At 40.8% G+C, this 17428-nt stretch overlaps 1 protein-coding gene across 3 annotated transcripts in view; it reads left to right on the top strand.

Annotated features, from left to right (window-relative positions):
* The window catches only part of LOC126259999 (putative transferase CAF17 homolog, mitochondrial), a 93076-nt gene extending 76224 nt beyond the window's left edge, over positions 1–16852 (top strand). Inside the window, exon 3 of one of the 3 annotated variants that reach the window (XR_007546585.1) lies at positions 16714–16763. The gene's annotated coding sequence lies outside the window, so the exon portion shown is untranslated. Of the gene's footprint in view, positions 1–16713 lie in introns of all 3 variants that reach the window. The other 2 variants (XM_049957151.1, XM_049957152.1) reach the window with 2 other exon arrangements.
* The last annotated feature ends 576 nt before the right edge of the window (positions 16853–17428 follow it).

Genomic DNA, 17428 nt, shown 5'->3' on the forward strand with positions numbered 1-17428 from the left:
CGTAAGACAGAGGACTGTAACGAACGTGGGACCACGACTCTGGACTGATCATTATCAGAACGCAACAACAAAACACCACGTCGTACAAAAAGTCTCTCCTTGTGAGCAAAAAATCGGCGAACCAACGGATCCTCGATCCGTGACTTCGAAAAGGGCCATTGCGTAGCAACAAAACGCAAAACAGTAGCAAGGACAGGGTCAGCAGCTGTGGCTGTAGCTACACGACGAAAATCAATCGGAAACGATTCGACCACATCATCGGTTTCCGAATCAATGAACATGCAAGCAAGTTCGGAAGAATCGAATGCTTTATCCTCAGCAACAGGCAAATGGGACAACGCATCGGTGTTTCCGTGCTTAGCAGTGGACCGATACAAGATATCATAGCTGTGGGCGACCTCATAACGCAATGCGTGGGGAACATTGCGCGCTCGGAAAAATTGCGGTTGCGCGTTTACTTCCAGTTCCAAATGAGCTTCATAGTTCTTAGCACAACCAAGGCCCGGTGCAAAAATGTCTGCAAATTTGTCACATAGACTAGAAACACTGGCTGAAGGCACAGTCTGATTCACTGATAGGACCTGATTGACGATAGACAAGTTAAACAACTGAAATAAATCTAAACCAAACAAGTTCACTGCAGAAGAAGAAGAACAAAGAACGTAAAAAGACACAAGTTTTGTTTGTCCCTTGTATGTAGCAAGAAGAGTGCACTGTCCTAACACAGGGATAGCTTGTCCGGAATAACTATTTAACTTAACATTTGCGGCACGCAACGGAGGTTTGCCCAGTTGTTTGTACGTGTTGTGATTGAGCAATGAAACTGCAGCTCCGGTATCGAGCTGGAACTGTATCACTTGTCCGGCAAAGTCCAAATCTACAAAAAGTTTATTGTCCTGCTGACGACAAGAGCGACTGTTTTGTGCAACTTGAACAGACACTGGAACAGAATCACGCGCGACGTGACGGGACTTCTGTCGACGTCGACACACACTTTTTGTGGGACGAACACAGTCACTGTTAGCGAGAGGAACACTGGATGGAGTGGAATTAACTACATAAACGGCCATGGGCGAAGGTCCACGAGCCTGAGTGTCCGTGGTTCGATTCCGGCGCGAAGCAAAGGGCCTGGAATGGTTGTGATTGATCTGAGCTTTTTCTGGCACACACTTTGAACATGTCCTTTCTTATTACAGAAAAGGCAAATAGCCTGGCGTGACGGGCAATTCTCACGCGAATGTCTAGTTGCACACCGCGGGCATGATTTTAGAACTGCATTGGCATGCTTACGCGGCACACGTGTTTGAGAGCTAGGCCGCAGCTGCGTGGACGTGCGTGAGGGCAGGTTAGCGTTCCGTGCAGCGGGCCCGGCGGGCCGGTTAATGTGACACACGGCTGGCGAAGTTGCAAATGATTCCTGAGCAAAGTCAAGTGTGTCTTGCCTATCCAATATGTCTATCACTTGTTGAAGGGAGGGATTAACTAGTTTCAAAATCTGTTCCCTTATGCGAACATCAGAAACGTTCTGTGCTATTGCATCACGCAGCATAGTATCTGAATAAGGGAGTCCACAGTCACGTTCAAATGCACACTCCCTAGTAAGTCCTTGCAAAGTTGCAACCCACTCCCGATTAGTTTGACCGGCCATACGTTTTGTACGGAAGAACGTATACCATTTTGCAACTGCATTAACTGTTTCTTTGAAATAGACATCTAAAGCAGACAAAATTTCTTCGTATGACAGAGTTGCTACGTCGCGTCGGGGAAACAATTTCACTATCACACGGTAGGTGGACACACCTACACACAAAAGCAAAAACGGCTGCCGCTCATTACCTTGAATTCTGCAGCTCCGGTATCGAGCTGGAACTGTATCACTTGTCCGGCAAAGTCCAAATCTACAAAAAGTTTATTGTCCTGCTGACGACAAGAGCGACTGTTTTGTGCAACTTGAACAGACACTGGAACAGAATCACGCGCGACGTGACGGGACTTCTGTCGACGTCGACACACACTTTTTGTGGGACGAACACAGTCACTGTTAGCGAGAGGAACACTGGATGGAGTGGAATTAACTACATAAACGGCCATGGGCGAAGGTCCACGAGCCTGAGTGTCCGTGGTTCGATTCCGGCGCGAAGCAAAGGGCCTGGAATGGTTGTGATTGATCTGAGCTTTTTCTGGCACACACTTTGAACATGTCCTTTCTTATTACAGAAAAGGCAAATAGCCTGGCGTGACGGGCAATTCTCACGCGAATGTCTAGTTGCACACCGCGGGCATGATTTTAGAACTGCATTGGCATGCTTACGCGGCACACGTGTTTGAGAGCTAGGCCGCAGCTGCGTGGACGTGCGTGAGGGCAGGTTAGCGTTCCGTGCAGCGGGCCCGGCGGGCCGGTTAATGTGACACACGGCTGGCGAAGTTGCAAATGATTCCTGAGCAAAGTCAAGTGTGTCTTGCCTATCCAATATGTCTATCACTTGTTGAAGGGAGGGATTAACTAGTTTCAAAATCTGTTCCCTTATGCGAACATCAGAAACGTTCTGTGCTATTGCATCACGCAGCATAGTATCTGAATAAGGGAGTCCACAGTCACGTTCAAATGCACACTCCCTAGTAAGTCCTTGCAAAGTTGCAACCCACTCCCGATTAGTTTGACCGGCCATACGTTTTGTACGGAAGAACGTATACCATTTTGCAACTGCATTAACTGTTTCTTTGAAATAGACATCTAAAGCAGACAAAATTTCTTCGTATGACAGAGTTGCTACGTCGCGTCGGGGAAACAATTTCACTATCACACGGTAGGTGGACACACCTACACACAAAAGCAAAAACGGCTGCCGCTCATTACCTTGAATTCTGTAGGCGGCGAGATGAAATCCAAATTGTCGGGACCATTCTGTCCAAGATTCAATGGCTGCATCAAAGCCACGAAACGGGGGTGCAACTGCATGTTGTGGCGGCGGTAGCGGTGAAACGGCGGCGGCCGCATCGGTTCGCAGTGCACGTTGACCCTGGACGAGCTGTCCAAGGGCATCCAACAAGGCCTGCGTCTGCTGATTCTGCAAGCGATAAAATTCGGACAGTACATCTGGAGATTGTGGCGAAGCCATGACACAAGTAAATGTAAGCAATGAGAAAGAACAAGATCCTGATTAATCCGCGTCGCCAATGTAGTGGACTGACAAGGCAGCCAGTCCACAGTGACGGGTAGCCGAGAGGGCACACGTACACACACGCCGACTGGCGCCAAGTCTGGAACAGGATACGTGATCAATGTGATAAAGAAAAGAACGTAGCTACTAGAACACTTAACTTTTAGATTGTCCTTTGGTATACAGCATTCTTGATGATACAAGTGAGACTATCTTGAGATACATGCAATGGTACAAATGGCGCCTTGTTAGGTCGTAGCCATTAACTTAGCTGAAGGCTATTCTAACTGCGAGTGCTAGTCAGTCTCTCGAGACCTGCCGTGTGGTGGCGCTCGGTCTGCGATCACTGCCAGTGGCGACACGCGGGTCCGACATGTACTAATGGACCGCGGCCGATTTAAGCTACCACCCAGCAAGTGTGGTGTCTGGCGGTGACACCACAAAAGAGTTGTTATCCTGTGTAGAAAGTTTAGATACAATGAATAGTGAGAGAGGCAATAATAATCACGATGATATAAATAGTGATAGTAACTGAATAAATAGTAAATCCCAGAAAAGGAGAGAAGCAAAGTTTTGTCAAGTTACAAGGTTTGTCTATGGCAAGAATAAACAATGTAGCAGTAGGTGAAGAAATAACAACCCTCAGATGTTTGTTCACATGGCAACAAATAACACAACTCCAAGCATTTGTACCACCAAAAACTGTGGTAGCTCATAGCATTTATACCAACCCTACTTATGAAGGAATGGTTATTAGATAAAGAAGAGCAGAATGAGACTCATGTGAATAATAGACTTACAATAACAGGAGCTGAAAGGAAGGGGAAACTACAGCCGTAATGTTTCCCAAGGGCTTGCAGCTTCACTGTATGGTTAAAAGATGATGGCGTGCTCTTGAGTAAGATATTCCGGAGGTAAAATAGTCCCCCATTCGTATTTCTGGGTGGGTGTACTCAGGAGGACATCATTATTAGGAGAAAGAAAACTGGCGTTCTACGGATTGAAGCTTGTAATGTCGGATCCCTTAATTGGGCAGGCAGGTTAGAAAATTTAAATAGGGAAATGGATAGGTTAAAGTTAGATATAGTGGGAATTAGTGAAGTTTGGTAGCAGGAGGAACAAGACTTCTGGTCAGGTGAATACAGGGTTATAAATACAAAATCAAATAGGGGTAATGCAGGGGTATGTTTAATAATGAATAAAAAATAGGAGTGTGGTAAGCTAGTACAAACAGCATAGTGAATGCATTATTGTGGTCAAGATAGACTCAAAGCCCACACCTACCACAGTAGTACAAGTTTATATGTCAGCTAGCTCCGCATATGATGAAGAGATTGATGAAATGTATGATGAGATTAAAAAAAAAAAAATTCAGAAAGTGAAGGGAGACGAAAATTTAATAGTCATGGGTGACTGGAATTTGATAGTAGGAAAAGGAAGAGAAGGAAGCGTAGAAGGTGTATATGCAATGGGGGTAAGAAATGAAAGAGGAAGCTGCCTGGTAGAATTTTGCACAGAGCATAACTTAATAATAGCTTACACTTGGTTCAAGAATCATGAAAGTAGATTGTATACATGGAAGAGGTCTGGAGGTACTGGAAGTTTTCAGATAGATTATATGATGGTAAGACAGAGATTTAGGAACCAGGTTTTAAATTGTAAGACATTTCCAGGGGCAGATGTGGACTCTGACCACAATCTATTGGATATGAACTGTAGATCAAAACTGGACAAACTGCAAAAACGAGGGAATTTAAGGAGATGTTGTAACGCTACCGCCCTTAAACGGACGTGCGTTAGCTGTATAAAGCCTGTACTGTAATAAGTTCACGGGCTTCACCTTATAACCAAGGATTTCAGTACATAAATTGACCGCGTGTACCTAATAGAAGCAAGATCGGACTTGTAATCAGTCAATAACTACAGTGATTCATCAAGCATATGTAAAGTATAATTGCTCGTTCGCATGGACAAGAAGTATACACAGTAGATGCTACCTATAATTAATGATTCGGTCGCCAGCCTACTTAGGCAATGAGTGAGCTTTTCCTTGTACAAGTGGGTGCATGTACAAGCGTAGTAACACGTAGTAATGATGCGTTATATGGCAAAGTTTGGACCCGGAAAAATCCACTGAACTAAAGCTTTCTCTTTTTGAACTAATTTGGACGAGCTAAATTCACACAACACCACACAGCAATGATTATTACGAACTGCATTTCGTATATTGATCAGACTGAAATCGGGCATAGATTTTCCTAGAGTGCACAGTTTTGAAAACACACATACAATGTCACTATTGAAATTGGGAAAACAACACTAATACACTTAGGTTCAATAAAGGACTTAAATTTACTGGTCAAATATGATCAGCACATTTCATGGTTTGAAAGAATGAACAAGAGAAGGGGGGGGGGGGGGGGCCTGAAACTGTTATGGTCGTTATACTGAAACTGTTAAGTACTAAAAGGCAAATTAACACTCAAATTTATCAATCAATGGATAACTACTCTTTTGTCTTACTTCTGAATAATTTAACTGTCATTAGTTCTGTCTCAAGTTAATTAAATAGCATCGCTAACTCAATTCAAAAAACTCTCTTTCAGTTTAGTCATACTTTTGTCCTTTACCAACATTTGCAATAATTCACAGAACTTTTAAATTTCTTTATAGCAAAAGTTTGACTGCTGATAATTCTCATTTACACTAATTATAAACTTTCAGTTCAGGATACTCGGGTTGCACAATATGAGGTAAGGATCCTGTCTAGGTTAGTGATCTGGATAAGTCATGGCTAAGGCAATTCTGGTAAAAGTCACGTTATTATTGAACAGTTAGAAACATTTTTGACACTGGTCCACCCAAATACACTTCTAAAGATGAAATAAATGTTTGACCTGTGCAAGTCGGTGCGGCGGTTGGCGGGCAGCGAGGTAGCGGGCAGCACGGCACACATACAAGCGCGGCTAAGGCTCACGCTACATAGGCACTTTCCATCTTCTTAGCGTCGTAATCTTTCCAATTTTGTGCCTCAGAATATAGCCATGCCAAGTAGTCGTCGGAATCGGTTCATCCGAGGCCCAATGGAATCCCCTTTTCCTGGGTAGCCTCCTCGGTACAGTACATGTTCCTCTGACCGATTCACAACTTCGACTCTTACTGATGCTCGCCTCCGACTGTCTACTGAGCCCATTGTGCCGAACCGCGCCCAGTGTGCGTTTCCCCGCGCTCGCCTGCCTCCACCTTTTCCCGCTCCCCTACAGGTAGGGTATTCACCACAGGTTTTCTACTATGTGTGGAGTACAGCCCTTTACGGATGTGAAACTTTGACTAGTGGAAAAGAAGAAAAGAGAAGATTAGAGGCATTCGAAATGTGGTGCTACCGGAGAATGGAAAAAATCAGCTGGCGAGACAAGGCTACAAACGAAGATGTCCTCAGAAGAGTGAAAGAAAACAGATCTCTTTGGCGAAATATACAGAAAAGAAGAATAACCTTCATAGGTCACATTTTACGGCATAACAATTTCATTAAGAGAATATTAGAAGGAATCATTGAAGGAAGAACTCGCCGAGGACGACCTAGATTAAGCTACATTCAACAAGTAATAAATGACATCGGGTGCCAGACCTATGCAGATATGAAGAAGAAAGTTGACAAAAGAACGGAATGGCGTGCTGCTGCCAACCAACCTGTGGGTTGATAACCGAAGAAGAAGAAGATATCCTAATGGATTACCTACGTATGGACCAAGTGTTTAAATTACAATTTCCACATTTTACAATAGTTTTAACATTAAGTACACTTTCTTTTGATTATCACATCATTTGAAATCTAACATAATTAATAATATTCATTTCAAAAGTTACTCACAGTTTCTTTAACATCACGAAAAGAGCAAGAAATTAAATCAACCATTTTTCACACTAATTTAGAGAAATTCATAAAGAAAAAAATTATTATATGTACAGTTGTTGTTACACATGCCCCTGTTTCCAGAAAATTTTGCTTAAGTCCAAATTTTATGGGAACACTTAATCTTACAATTATACAATGGTTCTGAATCTTTACTTAAATGTCCAAAAGATTTACACTACATATGTCCTTCTACTCCCTGTATATAAGTTTACACTCTTTTAACACTTCAAGAATAATTATTTATCATTTACTCAAGTGCCTTTTGCACAGTCCAACTTCTCATCATAACATTACTAAAATAGTAATTTAATTAATTCTTCTAATTTTCTCAAAGAAATAATTTAAATTTTGGGATACAAACATTTAACTACAAAAACAATCGCATATTTTGTACACACTATAAGATAATTTGTCGCTGCTTGCTTTGAATAGCAGTCCATTTCCTTACTTACTAAACAAAATACACACACATATATTCAAAAAAATTAACTACACAAATTTGCTGCCTATTGTGCGGATTTGGGCAGTCCTTTTCACTTCATATTATCACATCTCCTGGATCATATTTACAATTTTCCATCGACTATTTATCTGCCCTCATTGGTATTTGGCAGTCCTTCATATCATGGTTCATACACTGCCCATTTTCATTTTTGACAGTCCCATCTTTTATCTGGCTGATAGCATTTATCCTTTCATTTCAGTCCCTTTCTCCATATATTTTTACAGTTACAGTACAATTGGTAATCTGAAACTCACATAACTACATTAGCACACTTTCAAGGGGATACAGACATTTACAAAGATTAGTTATATTTAGAATAACTTGGGTTCAGCATAAGATACAGCACAATTACTCGTTTCTAGGAACATACAGTTTCAGGTCCACAATGTTTCTTACACCTAAAGGTCTTTTGGATTTTGGGTAGATCAGGTAGTAAGCATTGTCGTGTGGAATATTCTGTATTATATATGGTCCATTATAAATATATTTAAATTTTGAAATTTCATGGTTTAGTTCACTAGACTTTTTGTGGGTTTTTAAAAGAACATAATCTCCAATTTTAAATTTTGAAACTTTTAAATTTTTATTGTGTCTTTTAGATCTAGATTCAGCTTTTTGCTTTGCCCTTTTTATCACCAATTCTTTCTTTTGATCCAATCCCAAACTTGTACAAGGTGGAAACTCTAGTTTTTCTTCAATTAAACTTTTACTACTTCTGTCTAACAAAATTTCTTCCAGTGGGAATCCTGTAGTTTCATGATGTAATGTGTTCATGACATTCTCAAAATCCGATATAAATCTGCCCCAGACTCCAAATCAACAAAACAATAATTCACTTTCAGGTAACACTGAGATACAGTAATAATAAAGTCATGCCTAATACTAATATACAAATACAGTATCCTGCCCCCAGTCTCTTTATTAACAAGGCAGTCTTTTAGTGTTCATAAAACAGTCACTTAAGTCTGGTGGCTTTTTAGGCCTCCTATTTTCTACATCTTTCACTAAGCCATTCAGATCTTGCCAACGTTTCGTTTCATCAGGTGGCTTTTTAGGTTTTGAAATTTCAAAGTCTTTAGCAAGGTACAACATTCCCTGTTCTGCCATCATTTTACCAGGTGGTTCTTTCTGTTCCTGTAATTCACACTCCTTCAAAACATTTATTAAGGCGTGCCCCAGTATAGTATCATCTGGAGGTTCCTGTAAATTATGCCCCTGTTTTACATTACTGAATAATTCATTCGGTTTTTGCCCACTTTTATTTACTGTATCTTGCTCTGGAAAATTTTCACTAATTTTCTCATACCCTCTTTCAGTAAAAGTATATTTACTTTCGTCTACACCTAAAAATTCATCTTCACTAGAATCACCACTACTTTCTTCCTCAGCACCAGATTCACTTAAGTACGCTACTTTTGAACAATAGGGAAAGTTAGTATATTCATTTTCGTCCGTATTTGCGTACCTTTCATCATCCGAACTATCGTCGGAATCCGACCATTCCGGATCGCTTTCAGGTTCTAACATAAAAGCTTTTCTGAGACAGGCACTAAGTTCCTCCTCTGTATTGTCGTCAGGCTTGGATTTCAATTCAATCTCCTCTTTTGGCAATACGGCCTCATCCTCAGCTTTATTCACTTCCACTGTGACTTCATATTCGGTGTAATCCTCGTGGACTTTGATTAATTTCAGGTAATCATCTGCCCCTTCTCCACGGTGCCTCTCGGTAGCAGCTTGTACTATTGGCGGACTGTTAGCAGAAGTTATTTCTTCGTCAATGCTGAGGATTTCATCCTCCAAATCCTTCCTACCCTTAATCTGCACCCTATTGGCGGCACGCGTACTTTGCGCGGCGCTATTTATTCTCTCCTCTTCCAATTCGGGCCACGTCACCTTATCGACGTCCCTATCATTTCCTTTCCTATTAACTACCTTCTTCGCCTCATACTCCTTAAAATCCTCCCACTCACATTGCTTTAGGCCCTTGTACAGATCATCGATCTGCACACGCCAATCAGTTACTTCTGCTAATTCATCCTCGCCTTTAATTTCATTGCAAACACTGCTAACTGCATCTCTCTGTGTATTCACAGTTTCCTTTATCGTTTCCTTTGCCACGGAATTATTACTCGTAAAGTTTTCATTAGCTCTGACGGCTATATTCGTATCTACTGCTGCCGTATTTCTAGCGGCTTCTTTCTTAACAGATGTTCTGCTAGGCTGGGCCGTTGCCCTCTGATACTCCACTCGCCTGTTAACCTGTAGCGTTCTGTGCGGCAGAAATGACTCATTCTGGCTCGCAGCTGACGCTTGTTTCGCCACCACACGCCGCGGCGTTCCATTCCTGTCCCTAGCCTGTCTCATTACATTACGGTCGGTCCAGTATCTTTTTTCAAATCGGGGCCGGTATGTATTGTCCGCTTCCGTTTGGCCCGCAACGTTCGCGGAAATTAGTTTCCCGCGTCGTTATTATTTTGCGCGGTATACTCTCTACCGCGACCTGAATAATTTCCTCTACCTCTTCCTCTGCCTCTTCCTCTCTGTATTATATTGACGCGAAATCCATCGCCGTCATTTCGTTCGTCATAATTACGATTATTACGATGACCAAAATTTTGATAATTGGCACGACTTTCGCGCCAATGGTCTTCGTCTGCGACCCTTTCTAGAAATGCTTGGAAGCTATGATGATTGCTTCCTACGTATCTCTTTGAATCTTCTGGAAGCTTTTTGTATAGCTCCCAGATAATTTCTGAATCTGATCTTCTACCTCTTAAGTGTGTCAATTTTCGGTACCAATGCTCGCAGAAATCTTTCAAAGAATTTCTGCCCCTGTTATCATGAAGCTTGGCCATGATAAATTCGCGCCATAAATGATCCTGCTTTTGTTCGGACCAATATTCTTCCGTAAATCTCTGCCTAAATTCTTCAAACGTCATTCGTTCGGTATTTAAATTTATTCCCCAGCGCTTAGCATCACCTGCTAAGGCGCTAATTACAACATTTATCTTTTCCTGATCAGACAAGTGCTCAGGAAATACTCTCTCGCAATTTTTGATAAAATCTAACAGATGCCACCCGTTATGTTTCTTGGCTGGATCGAAGCGTTCCTCGCCTTCTAACAGCTTTGTAATCGGTGTGCCATTACAGACAACACCAGGCCTATCTTTAATTTTATTCTCAAGGTCAAAAATTTTGCCATGAATTTTCGAAGAATTTTGTTCACATTCGGTAACTCTCTCGCCTAAATCTTTTTCAGTGTCTGAAACTGCCCTTTTCAACTGTGAAATTCCTTGTTGACATTCGTTTACGATCTCAGTTTTGAGACCGAAAACTTTTTCGTCTACTTTTGTTTCTACCAGGGGCTCTACTTTCTCTTGTATGTTGAGAATTTCAACATCGAACCTACTGTTAATGTTAACAATTTCCCCCTGCATAGTGGCCATATTTTTGTTAATGGTGTCAATTTCAAATTTCATAGTATTTACCACAGAACTTAAATTACCCACCTTTTGTTCTACCTGTTCTATTTGTTTACTAATTTTAATTCCCTGTCCTTCAACCTGTGCTTTAATCCGATCCACCTGTTTTTTGAGTTGCTCGTCAACGTGTGTTTTAAGCTGTTCATTCTGTGTTTTGAGCTGCTCGTCAACGTGTGTTTTAAGCTGTTTAACCTGATTGCCGACTTGTTTTTGAAGCTGATCATTCTATGTTTTGATCTGCTCGCTCTGTCCTACAATTTGTTTTTGAAGTTGATCATTCTGTCCTGCAATTTGTTTAGTTAATTGTTCAAATAAATCGTTCATGCTTAAAATGTTCACACTATTTTGTTCTACGGAATCGGTGTGTTCCGATCCTACTTCAAAAGTTTCTTTCGGTTCTTTCTTTATCTGTGGTGACTCAAACATGTCAGTGGATTCATTCACATACCCACTATCATCTACAAAGTCGCCCTCTACTTCCTGTTTCATTCCTTGCTGCGTTCGAGGCGATCTCGCCATTTCAATCTGTTCGTTAACGTGTTCGTGGTATTGTATGTACGCCAATTGTCTTCTGCTAATGCCATCTGTTATCTGGCCGCGTTAACTCCGGCTACTGCCAGCCGCATTCTCCATTTCGCTCGGCGCATCTACCCTGCCTACATTCCCGTCCATATCGAATGCCAACTACAACACACTGTCGTACTTGACGTTCACTGCAGTTTATTTTACTGAACTTTATTGCTATTCGTGCCACTGAACATCCACTGTTCGATCTTTACGTTAATTTGTAATCGACAACAACTGGATGTCCTGTCACCGGGAAGCCACGTGTAACGCTACCGCCCTTAAACGGACGTGCGTTAGCTGTATAAAGCCTGTACTGTAATAAGTTCACGGGCTTCACCTTATAACCAAGGATTTTAGTACATAAATTGACCACGTGTACCTAATAGAAGCAAGATCGGACTTTTAATCAGTCAATAACTACAGTGATTCATCAAGCATATGTAAAGTATAATTGCTCGTTCGCATGGACAAGAAGTATACACAGTAGATGCTACCTATAATTAATGATTCGGTCGCCAGCCTACTTAGGCAATGAGTGAGCTTTTCCTTGTACAAGTGGGTGCATGTACAAGCATAGTAACACGTAGTAATGATGCGTTATATGGCAAAGTTTGGACCCAGAAAAATCCACTGAACTAAAGCTTTCTCTTTTTGAACTAATTTGGACGAGCTAAATTCACACAACACCACACAGCAATGATTATTACGAACTGCATTTCGTATATTGATCAGACTGAAATCGGGCATAGATTTTCCTAGAGTGCACAGTTTTGAAAACACACATACAATGTCACTATTGAAATTGGGAAAACAACACTAATACACTTAGGTTCAATAAAGGACTTAAATTTACTGGTCAAATATGATCAGCACATTTCATGGTTTGAAAGAATGAACAAGAGAAGGGGGGGGGGGGGGGGCTGAAACTGTTATGGTCATTATACTAAAACTGTTAAGTACTAAAAGGCAAATTAACACTCAAATTTATCAATCAATGGATAACTACTCTTTTGTCTTACTTCTGAATAATTTAACTGTCATTAGTTCTGTCTCAAGTTAATTAAATAGCATCGCTAACTCAATTCAAAAAACTCTCTTTCAGTTTAGTCATACTTTTGTCCTTTACCAACATTTGCAATAATTCACAGAACTTTTAAATTTCTTTATAGCAAAAGTTTGACTGCTGATAATTCTCATTTACACTAATTATAAACTTTCAGTTCAGGATACTCGGGTTGCACAATACGAGGTAAAGATCCTGTCTAGGTCAGTGATCAGGATAAGTCATGGCTAAGGCAATTCTGGTAAAAGTCACGTTATTATTGAACAGTTAGAAACATTTTCGACACTGGTCCACCCAAATACACTTCTAAAGATGAAATAAATGTTTGACCTGTGCAAGTCGGTGCGGCGGTTGGCGGGCAGCGAGGTAGCGGGCAGCACGGCACACATGCAAGCGCGGCTAAGGCTCACGCTACATAGGCACTTTCCATCTTCTTAGCGTCGTAATCTTTCGAATTTTGTGCCTCAGAATATAGCCATGCCAAGTAGTCGTCGGAATCGGTTCATCCGAGGCCCAATGGAATCCCCTTTTCCTGGGTAGCCTCCTCGGTACAGTACGTGTTCCTCTGACCGATTCACAACTCCGACTCTTACTGATGCTCGCCTCCGACTGTCTACTGAGCCCATTGTGCCGAACCGCGCCCAGTGTGCGTTTCCCCGCGCTCGCCTGCCTCCACCTTTTCCCGCTCCCCTACAGGTAGGGTATTCACCACAGGTTTTCTACTACACATATCCTAATGCATTACCTATGTATGGACCAAGTGTTTAAATTACAATTTCCACATTTTACAATAGTTTTAACATTAAGTACACTTTCTTTTGATTATCACATCATTTGAAATCTAACATAATTAATAATATTCATTTCAAAAGTTACTCACAGTTTCTTTAATATCACGAAAAGAGCAAGAAATTAAATCAACCATTTTTCACACTAATTTAGAGAAACTCATAAAGAAAAAAATTATTATATGTACAGTTGTCGTTACAATGTGACCTGGATAAACTTCAAGAACCAGAGGTTGTAGAGTGTTTCAGGGATAGCATTAGGGAACAATTGACAGGAATGAGGGAAAGAAATATAGTGGAAGAAGAATGTGTAGCTTTGAGGGATGAAATAATGAAGGCAGCAGAGAATCAAGTAGGTAAAAAGAGGAGGGCTAGTAGAAATCCTTGGGGAACAGAAGATATATTGAATTTTAGTGATGAAAGGAGAAAATATAAAAATGCAGTAAATGAAACAGGCAAAAAGGAATACAAACATCTCAAAAATGAGATCGACAGGAAGTGCAAAATGGCTAAGCAGGGGCAGCTTGAGAGCAAATGTAAGGATTTAGAGGCTTATCTCACTAGTGGAAAGATAGATACTGCCTACAGGTAAAATAAAGAGACCTTTGGAGAAAAGAGAACCACTTGTATGAATATCAAGAGCTCAGATGGAAACCAAGTTCTAAGCATAGAAGGGAAAGCAGAAGGGTGGAAGGAGTACATAGAGGGTCTATACAAAGGCTTTGTACTTGAGGACAATATTATGGAAATGGAAGACGATGTAGATGAAGACGAAATGGGAGATATAATACTGCAAGAAGTGTTTGACTACTGACAGCCTTGGGAGAGCCAGTCCTGACAAAACTGTACCATCTGGTGAGCAAGATGTGTGAGACAGGCGAAACAACGTCAGACTTCAAGAAGAATATAATAATTCCAGTCCCAAAGAAAGCAGATGTTGACAGGTGTGAAAATTACTGTACTATCAGTTTAATAACTCACGGTTGCAAAATACTAACGTATATTCTTTACACACGAGTGGAAAAACTGGTAGAAGCCGACCTTGGGGAAGATCAGTTTGGATTCTGTAGTAATGTTGGAACACATGAGGCAATACCGACCCTAGGACTTATCTTAGAAGATAGATTAAGGAAAGGCAAACCTACATTTCTAGCATTTGTAGACTTAGAGAAAGATTTGACAATGCTGACTGGAACACGCTCTTTCAAATTCTGTAGGTGGCAGGAGTAAAATACAGGGAGCGAAAGGCTATTTACAATTTGTACAGAAAGCAGATGGCAGTTATAAGAGTCGAGGGGCATGAAACATGAAGCAGTGTTTGGGAAGGGAGTGAGACAGGTTTGTAGCCTCTCCCCGATGTTATTCAATCTGTATATTGAACAAGCAGTAAAGGAAACAAAAGAAAAATTCGGAATAGGAATTAAAATCTATGGAGAAGAAGTGAAAACTGAGGTTTGCTGATGACATTGTAATTCTTTCAGAGACAGCAATGGACATGGAAGAGCAGTTGAACAGAGTGGACAGTGTCTTGAGAGGAGGATATAAGGTGAACATCAACAAAATCAAAACAAGGACAATGGAATGTAGTCAAATTAAATCAGATGATGCTGAGGGAATTAAATTAGGAAATGAGACCCTAGGACTTATCTTAGAAGATAGGTTAAGGAAAGGCAAACCTACATTTCTAGCATTTGTAGACTTAGAGAAAGATTTGATAATGCTGACTGGAACACGCTCTTTCAAATTCTGTAGGTGGCAGTAGTGGATGAGTTTTGCTATTTGGGGCGCAAAATAACTGATGATGGTAAAAGTAGAGAGGATATAAAATGTAGACTGGCAATGGCAAGGAAAGCGTTTCTGAAGAAGAGAAATTTGTTAACATCGAATATGGATTTGAGTGTCAGGAAATCATTTCTGAAAGCATTTGTATGGAATGTAGCCATGTATGGCAGTGTAACATGGACGATGAATGTAATTTACCATAATCTTATCATTAAGTGTTCATTTCATGTACTCACTTTTTTTGCTTCCTCAGACTGAGAGCAAATAAAAGCAACTCTTGGTTGTTGCCAGAACTGCTACTCTTGTTTGAAACGCAGCAGCTCACTCACTCGCAATGAGCAGCATTCGATATATCATCCGCTGCATCATGCCCACGCTCTGTTTGACCCCAGCTGACTGTGGCAGGCAACAGGATGTCCTGATTGCATGGTCAACCCGCTGTCTGTCTGATTGAGCCTTAAGTGTGGGAAGAGGAGTGACGCATAAAAATGATGGAAGGTGACTGAGTTCCGGGGTTGATTGCAGATATTCTCAGTGATATTTCCAAGTTTACCCCAGTAGAACAAACAGATCTCCTTAGAGCCTTTCAAAATGAATGAAATACACGTGATATCATTTTGATGTTCCTTTATGAGAAATTGGCACCAATACACAAATAAGTAACTGGAGAACATATTGTAATCAGCTGGTAATCCATTCATCCTCGTGTAAACTGTGATTGTGCTCTGTCTCTAATGACTTTATTTTCTGTGGGATGTTAAACTCTATCTTCCTTCCTTCTTCCATGACATGCTGTTTTCAGTGAAGTATAATGTTCCCATTTACATATTATCAGTGTACACTTTGTAACATTGGCTTTTATGCCTGTGCTACTTGCAAATATTGGCAGCTCAAACTAGATGCTAAACAAATCCAATAAAGAATGGTTTTGTGGAGACAAAGTGGAATAATACTTATATCTTCCCCACAGCTTTTCACTGTGTCAGAAGAATTATATAAAACGTAATTCTTCCACTATTATGGAAAGGATAGTTGCTGGTCACCATATAGTGGAGATACTGAGTCACAGAAAAGCACAACAGAAAGACTGTCAGAAAGTGAGCTTTCGGCCAACAAGGGCTATGTCGAAAATAGACAACACACACACACACATACACACACACACACACACACACACACACACACACACAAAACAATGTGTGACCAGTCTCTGGCTGCTGTTGTCATGTTTGTATGAGTTGCATTTGTGTGTGTGTGTGTGTGTGTGTGTGTGTGTGTGTTCGTTCAACAAATTGTCGAAGGCCTTGTTGGCAGAAAGCTCACTTTCTGACAGTCTTTTTGTTGTGCCTATCTGGGACTCAGCATCTCTGCTATTGTTACATCCCTTCCTGTATTTTCCATTGTTTGATGATTCTTCCTCTAAGTATTCTTTTTTTCCTTGTATTTCAGATTCACTATGATGGCAGAAGCAGATGGACAGAATAGACAAAAGGAAGGAAATATAGTGGAAGCTCCTGTTGCAGATAAGCCAGATGAAAGTGGCATATTCTGTTGTTATATATGTGGTCTGGAAGAGCACTGTGACTATTTTGGACAGAAACCACCATTTTTGAAAAAGATATTGTTTACTGAAGACAGTTACATTATGAGGAACCCATTTACACCACCAAGACAAAATGATTTTGTGTTATTAGGTTCAAAGTGTTCCAGTTGTCACCAGCCTGTATGCCAATTTCAGAAATGCAGTATTTTTTATTGTAGTAGATACTGTACTACATGTGCTAAAGAACACATTGACAGTTTTCCTGGTGCTATTCAGAACAAGATAAAAAATGCATGATTTAGCAGTAAATAGGCTAGTTTCATCAAATGTGCAAAATAAAAGTAACGGGAAGTTTTCATGATTCTGTACTTCATGAGAGTGAAAGATAAAATTTCAGGATGTGATCTTGCCAAAAGATTACTGACTGTGCTATTGTAAATATTTTATGATATCAATAAAAGAACTTGGGAGAAAAAGATTATAAAAACTGAGAGTGACAGACTGTGTCCAGAACCCCCACCCTTTACTCGCATCCCTCCCTCCCTCTATCTCTTTATCTGTGTGTGTTGTCCATTCAGGACTTCTCATTATCAGAATTCACAGAATATTAGAGGAAGAAAG

The sequence above is a fragment of the Schistocerca nitens genome, chromosome 5 (assembly GCF_023898315.1).
Source record: "Schistocerca nitens isolate TAMUIC-IGC-003100 chromosome 5, iqSchNite1.1, whole genome shotgun sequence".
Classification (NCBI taxonomy): domain Eukaryota; kingdom Metazoa; phylum Arthropoda; class Insecta; order Orthoptera; family Acrididae; genus Schistocerca; species Schistocerca nitens.